General features: G+C 34.4%; 1 non-coding gene across 1 annotated transcript; it reads right to left on the bottom strand.

The window, feature by feature from the left end:
* Positions 1-6411: 6411 nt before the first annotated feature.
* On the bottom strand, positions 6412-6607 carry LOC115489265. Its single transcript, XR_003953238.1, has one exon. It is a non-coding gene; the product is annotated as a U2 spliceosomal RNA (small nuclear RNA).
* Positions 6608-7315: the final 708 nt, after the last annotated feature.

Genomic DNA, 7315 nt, shown 5'->3' with positions numbered 1-7315 from the left:
AGTTGATGAGACACGTGGTAAGGCCCAACCAGTGTGTGTGTCTGTCTGTCTGTGTCTGTGTGCATATTACCTTTGCAAAAGATTTTTAATTATTATTATTATTTCTGTTTCTTTTCTCTCTGGTTCACAAAGAGTTAATGAGTTCCAAGCTTCTTGCCTAGCAAGCAAGAAATCCTTGAGTGAGAGAGAAAAGGAACCAGTGCTTATTAGCACAAAATAGTAAGAGAGAGTTACAGGGAAAGAAACCAGCACTTATTAAAGCACAAAGTAGTAAAAGAGAGTTACAGCAGAAGAAGCCAGCACTTATTAAAGCATGAAACAATAAGAGAAAGGAAACTAGTGCTTATTAAAGCACAAAAAGTAAGATTATTAGGCAGGGATCATCAGTCTTTAGCTTTCATCTGATGCTGTGTCCCATCCAGTTCCATTCAATCCTAAAGGCCAGGGATGCCTCTCCCCTCTCCCCCCCAGCAATCAGCTGAGTTGCATGTGGGAGGCCTTAGGTTCAATTCATAGTATAGCAAGAAGGAAGTCAATGGATCATTGTACTCTAAGATTTAATGTAAGTAGATAATAACTTAACTGGAACCATGGACCAGAATATAATAGTCAAAATGAATAGTGGGTGATCAAAAATAGGAAAATAAAGAATATTATATATTTGTAGAACATAATGAAAAATCTTAGTCATAGGAATAATTTCCTGGAGTCATGTGAAGAAAAGTATATTTTTGTCAATAGAGTGAACAGCATCAGAGTAAAGAAACAATCCCATCCAAATCTAGTATGGAGAACCACTGAGTATGTGGAATTACTTTCAAGCCCATGGAAGACTCAAAGTTTATATAATATAAAAATAATATGAAAGGGGCTGGAGAGATGGTTCAGCTCTTCCAGAGGTCCTGAGTTCAATTCCCAGCAACCACATAGTGGCTCACAACCATCTGTAATGGGATCTGATGCCTTCTTCTGGTGTGTCTCAAGACAGCTACAATATACTCATATATATGTATATACATTTCTATAAGAGGTATCAGATTATAGTAAAATATCATAGAATATAAAGTACTTTTATAATAATTTAACTCAATATGTGAAAGATCTATATGTTAGAAACTAAAAAATAATTTAATTAGAGATTTAAATGAATGGAAAGATATTGCCATAAAACTTATTATGAGTTTTTATAGGCCATAAAACTTATGACATTCCTCATGATTTACTTACAAATTTATCACAATCTCAACAAAAATATTGTAGCCCAATGTTAAACAAATTGACAAGATGATCTAAAAACTTCTTTTGAAAAAGCAAGATCTCAAATTGTCAAATAGATTTTTAAAAAGAACAAAGTTGAAGAGCTAAAACACAATTTCAAGACTTATTAAAATGATACACTTTGGCCAGCTCTCCAGAATGAATAAAACTATAGAAAAAGAAATGGACCAAGCCAATCAAAAAAGAGACCTATACACATATGAACAAATTAATTTTTATTAAAATTAAAAAACAATTCAGTGTTTTAATAGGATTAGGTTAAAAGAACAAATTGTAAAAATGTTAAAGGGGAATGTATTATATTACTTTCTCTAGTCCATATTTATTTTCTATTTTATTAATATTTTGACTATCAATAATATATTCTGTTTGGTGTTTAATGTTCCTACTTGTTTTGTAACTTCCTAAAAAGATATAGGTGATTTCAATACCCCAGTTACTCCAATGGACAGGTCATCTGGACAAAATCCACAGAAACATCAACTGGACTTAACAGACATCTGCAGGATATTCCAGCCAAAAAAAAAAAAAACAAAAAACAAAAAACAAAAAAAAAAACAAAGGATATACATTCAGCAACACATGGAAGCTTTTCTAAAGTAAACTACATCCTGGTATAAATTTTACTTTTTAATTGTATCCCATTAAAACACTTTTATAAATGTTTTTATTAGAAAAATTAGAACTCAATGAAATAAAAACAAAGAAAACAATGCAAAGAATATAAAAATTGGTTCTTTGAGAAGATTGACAAATCCTTAGGACCTCCTAAACAAAAGAGAAGATCCAAATTAACAGAATCAGAAATTAATACTCCATTACAATAGACATCAAAAGAATGCTAAAAGGAAATACTCTAAACACCAGTACTGAGTTAAGGTGGAAAATCTGAAAGAAATGTACAAGATTTCTGATATAATCAAACCTTCGAAATTAAATCAAGAAGAAATCAACTATTGAAACAGACCCATAAGAAATGAGGTGATTGAAATGATAATAAAAAGCCTTCCAGCTAAAAGAATGTTCACAGCCAGACAGAGTCACAGAATCCTATGACTCTCAAAGATCTATAGCCAATCTTTCTTACCCTATTTTTTTTAAATGTAGAAACAGAAGGAGCATTCTCAAGACCCTTCTATGAACTCTAGTACTATGAACTATACTACAGTATAATTCTACTATCCAAAATAGGTAAAGACACAACAACAACAAAGAAGACTACAGGCCAATATCCCCTTGAACATAGATTCAAAATGGTCAATAAGACAGTAACAAACAGAACACACACATATATCAAAAAGATCATCCACCGTGACACAGTTGGTTTTACTTCTGAAATACAGAGATGGGTAAACAGATGCAAGTCAATAAATGTGATCAACCATAGACTAAAGACAAAAATCACATGATCATCTCAATGGATGCAGAAAAGGCCTTTGACAAAATCCAACATGCTTTCAGGATAAAAATCCCAAAGAGTATTGGCTTCAATATTCATGGTGTTAAACACAGATTTAATTTGTATTTACTGATTTTCAGCTGTTGAATTGTTTTTTTTTTTTTCATGGAATGCGTGTGGAATGTAGTTTCTCCATTTTTCATAGGTGCATCTGACTAATTTCTTTAGAGTTACAGCCTACATGTGTTTGTGTACTTTAATGCATTTCTGGCTGAGATACAACATGTTCTAATTTTATAAAACATTTTGTAAATATATGAGGATACATTCATTACAGGGGTAAAACACTGGTATGAAAATTCATTCTTCATAAGTTCCTGTGTTTTATTTGGGCCCAATTGTTGGACATTGTCACATTGCCAATTTATGATAGAGAATTTTATTATAAAGTTTTGTCTCTTATTCCATTGTTTTGGTTCTTTCAGGATGATGGAATTTCCCTTTGAATGTTGAAACACATCATTATATTTTAACCTTTAGTTTTCAAGTGCAATAATAAATAGTTTCTTTTCATTCTGGGCTTACTGGAATCAGTTAAATGTTTGTAGACTTACATGGTCACATCTTTGTTTTGATTAGTTATATGCAATTATTTTGCCTCTACGAATAATAGGGCATGCAATTGGTGAGCTGTTAAAATGACTGTAATTAAAGCAACACAGGAGAAAAGGATCCAGTTTTGTGGATAGTTGTTTATTCTGCATTTTGCCCTTCAAAACAATTAAATTGTTGTTTTATACTTATATACTCACAGGGAATATTTGCAATATAATTTTAAACTGGAGAAATTAGTGTTTTATAACAACCCATTACAAAAACAAGCAAAGAGTCTGATCTCCTCTCATTAGGTTGAGAAAAATGCTGGTCTCAGGAGGTGGATATTCTGTTATTTGCCTTAGTTAAGCATGAATATATGAGAAAATCCCCTCCATCACTTTAGGCATGTAATGCTATTAGGACTAGCAGTTAGTGGAACATACTTAGGTATGAATATCTCTTAAATACAAAAGATGGTATAACTTTTACTGTAATCCTACTCCAAACTTAGCCTATTCTGTAATCTTTCATTATGTGGGTAGATTTTCTACTTCTGCTATTTTTTTTTTTAAATTTAATGAAAATCCACAATGAAATTACATTCTAAATGCCTTTTTAAAAGTTTGGACAATTACTCATTATTTGAATAGTTCAGTAGCCTTTAGTTTTCATCTGAATTTTCATCTAATTGGCAATGACCTTCAGCCAACTTCCTTCTCTCTCAAATTCCCTAATCACATTTCACAGCAGTACCATCCGACCATTGTCTTGGAAAAGCCACATGCTGCGATGCCAAAGAAATCCATGCAGGCTTGAAACACTTAAAGAGAACTAGAATGGACAAGAAAAAGAAAAATCACCAAACCTCTTCAAGAGTACAGAATGTAGTGTCTCTGGAGTTATATCTCATTAGGTGTTCAAACGAGTTTTCTAAATTATTTTATGAAAATAATGTGAATTTTTTATTTCCAGAAAACCTAAGGTCAACAGGTTCTGCACAGTTTAATATCATTTCATAATAGTTACCAAGTTTTGTTGCAAATACTGTTTCCTATTTTTTTTGTAGCTGCTACTTTCTCAATGATCAATTAATTGAAACATGTGGCATAGTCAAAGTCTATGCCAATCAACCTGTAGCTGTAGGAAAGTCAATTTAAAGAGATTGCTGTTACTCAGAAATACATGCAACATTTTGAAAGAATCAGTGGTTTCAGGGCATTACTGCCAAGAAGAAAAGTTACCAGAGCAAATGCAAAAACAGTGTAATGAAGCATTTAAATGATTTATCTGTATGCTACATTCTTGGTTTAATGGAGCTGGGACAGCTTGCTTAACTGCCTGAATGTTTCATATTTCATGGGTTGTTATGGAATTGTGTAGACACTAACTATATAACTCTCAGATCTATTTTTATTCAATCAAATTGTGCATAGTATTGTACATGCTCTGAATTTATATAATGTTTTCGATCGTGGCATTTAACAAGAGGAGAAGATTTTAAAAGTACCATCTGACTTGCAAGTATAAAGAGCATCTTTAAAATAATACTAGTTGCTGAGAGAATAGCAGCAGACACCTTGTTTCTGGGAAACAAAAGAATAATGCTGCTGAGCTCATTTAGAAACCTTATTCTGCATGAAAGAGCGCAGTTGTTACTGTTTTGCCTTTACTGTCTTAAGTCTTAAGCCAGCTCTTTCTGGTCCTTCTCCAGCCAAGGTCCAGCTGTCTAAGCCTTTTAAAAGGAAAACAAGAAAGTACCGACCCTCCACAGGGCATTTTGTTTCCGTGGTTTGATTGGTTTAAGACCCCCTCCGAAGAAAATGAAAGGAAAACAAAGTAGAAAGCCATCATCCTGAGAAGACAAAAGAATCAAATCAAAATGAAGATAACTTCATCTAAACTGAAAATCCGATCTCAAAGGTGTACAGATGGGGAGGAAAGTGTGTCATTTTTATCTTGCTGGCCTGAGCTTCATGGTTTCAATGCTTGTATTGCTCCTGTACATTTTTTTTTTTAAAGTTACAGATTTAAGGATTTTTTTTTTTCAATTCTGTAGCAAGGAGTATTATAGCTAGTTTTGAAGAGCCAGATTCCTCACTGTAAATTACTTAAAAAAAAAAGTTTGTCTTCTGAAATCACATGGACTTTTTTCTTTTCTGTTGACTGTGGTTTCAGGGTAGACCACACAGTGCTGTTGATAAGAATTTAGAAATAATTCTACTGGCTATTGGACCTCCTTTGCCTCTTAGTAGGGTGTAATTAACAGCAGAAAAATCCACTCAAGTATGAAACAGTTGTCCTATATTATAGCCTGTGCACGTTTTGATCAGCTGCCAGTTGAGGAGCCTTTGGGGCAAAATTTTACACATTTCACTCTTGGTTCATGTGCTTTACTGGGGCCTGGGGAAGAACAGACTTCAAGTTGCTGCTAATTAAAATGATTGCTCTGACTCCTCTCTGAGGACTACTCTTTTAGTTACAAAGTGCATGTGCAAATGAAGCACCCCAGGCATCAGGAAATTCTCTGAAAGCAAGTTAGAAGGAGTCAGAGAGTCAGGGCTTATCTTTAGACTGAGTTGCCATAGAACTGGCGCAGCTGGAACTCTGTCCAAGGAGTTCTTCATATTTTATCTGATGAACAACTGTCTTGAGGAACACACATGGAAGAATACCAGGATTTGTTTGGTTTTGGGAAGTAATGATCTACCATAAGTAAGGCAAGTAGCATTTTTTTCCTAGGAGATTCTACCATCATTGTCTGAAGCCAGTTTGGCTTTCAGAAGACCCTGACTCAAAGGTTTAAAAAAAACTTTTTATTGATTCTTTGTGAATTTTTTATCATGCTCCCAGTCCCACTCACCTTCCCATCACTCTCACTGCCCTCTATCTTTGCAAACCCCTCCCCCCACAGCAGAGAAAGCAAATATTGTAGTGTGCCACAGGATGTCCCACATTTTTCTCATCACTTCTTTGCTTGCAAATAAATGTTCATAGCAATGACTCCTTGTTCTGATAGGAGGCTTCTGGCTTCTGTAACAATATCAATATTGGAAACTTGCCTGGATCCTCTAGGTTATCCTATTGTTGCCCTATGCCATACATAGTCTGCAGCTTTGGAACAGCAAGACCAGCCTTTCATAAGCTCCCACAGTTCATAGATAGGGTAGATATGCAGATGGGTCAAGTCAAAGCACGAGATCTGAACCTGAGAGGTATCTGAGTTGGTCAGTCTGCCAGCTCTCTTGCTCTCACTCTTTTAGGCACTCAAAAAGCTTTTTTAACTCATAAGAACAGATAGTACACTTGATCTTAGCCAAAACACTGAGAAGAGATTCAAAGCTTACTTTGAAAAAAATCACAGTTTGATTCTACAAGAGTTCTCAGAGACATCAAGGTGGGCCAGGCTTACCTTTTCCCATTGGAATATCCATATCCTTTTGACAGAGGACTCTTTCCAGCATATCTATGCTCAGTGTTCTACTTATGGTCACGACTAAAAAAAAATGAAATATTTTTTTATTTTACTGAAAACATATTTTTCTTACACAATATATCTTGATTATGCTTTCCTCGTGCCATTACTCCTCCTAGTTTTTTTCTACCTTCCCTGCTACCACATCTACCAACATCTTGACAATAGGCCATGACTAGTTTTACTGAATTATCTGTCCACAAAGGATCCCCAGTATAATATGCAAAATTAGTCAATAGCTGAACAATATTCAGGATTGTCACATCAAATGCATTGAAATAGTTATACACACTGATAAGTGTTGTTAAAATAAATTAAAAAATAACCATTTCATCTACTGTGCGTCACATTTGTAATAAAGTTATTATTTCAGAAGTAGCTAGTGTGATAATCAGCTTTATTTAATTAGATATTTTCTTCATTTACATTTCAAATGATATCCCAAAAGTCCCCTAGACCCTCCCCCTGCTCTGCTCCCCAACCAACACATGCCCACTTCCTTGCCCTGGCATTCCCTGTACTGGGGCATATGATCTTTGCAAGACCAAGGGCCTCTCATTCCATTGATG

This window comes from Mus musculus, chromosome X, assembly GCF_000001635.26.
Source record: "Mus musculus strain C57BL/6J chromosome X, GRCm38.p6 C57BL/6J".
Taxonomy (NCBI): Eukaryota; Metazoa; Chordata; class Mammalia; order Rodentia; family Muridae; genus Mus; species Mus musculus.
This window is presented reverse-complemented; position numbering and strand designations above follow the sequence as displayed.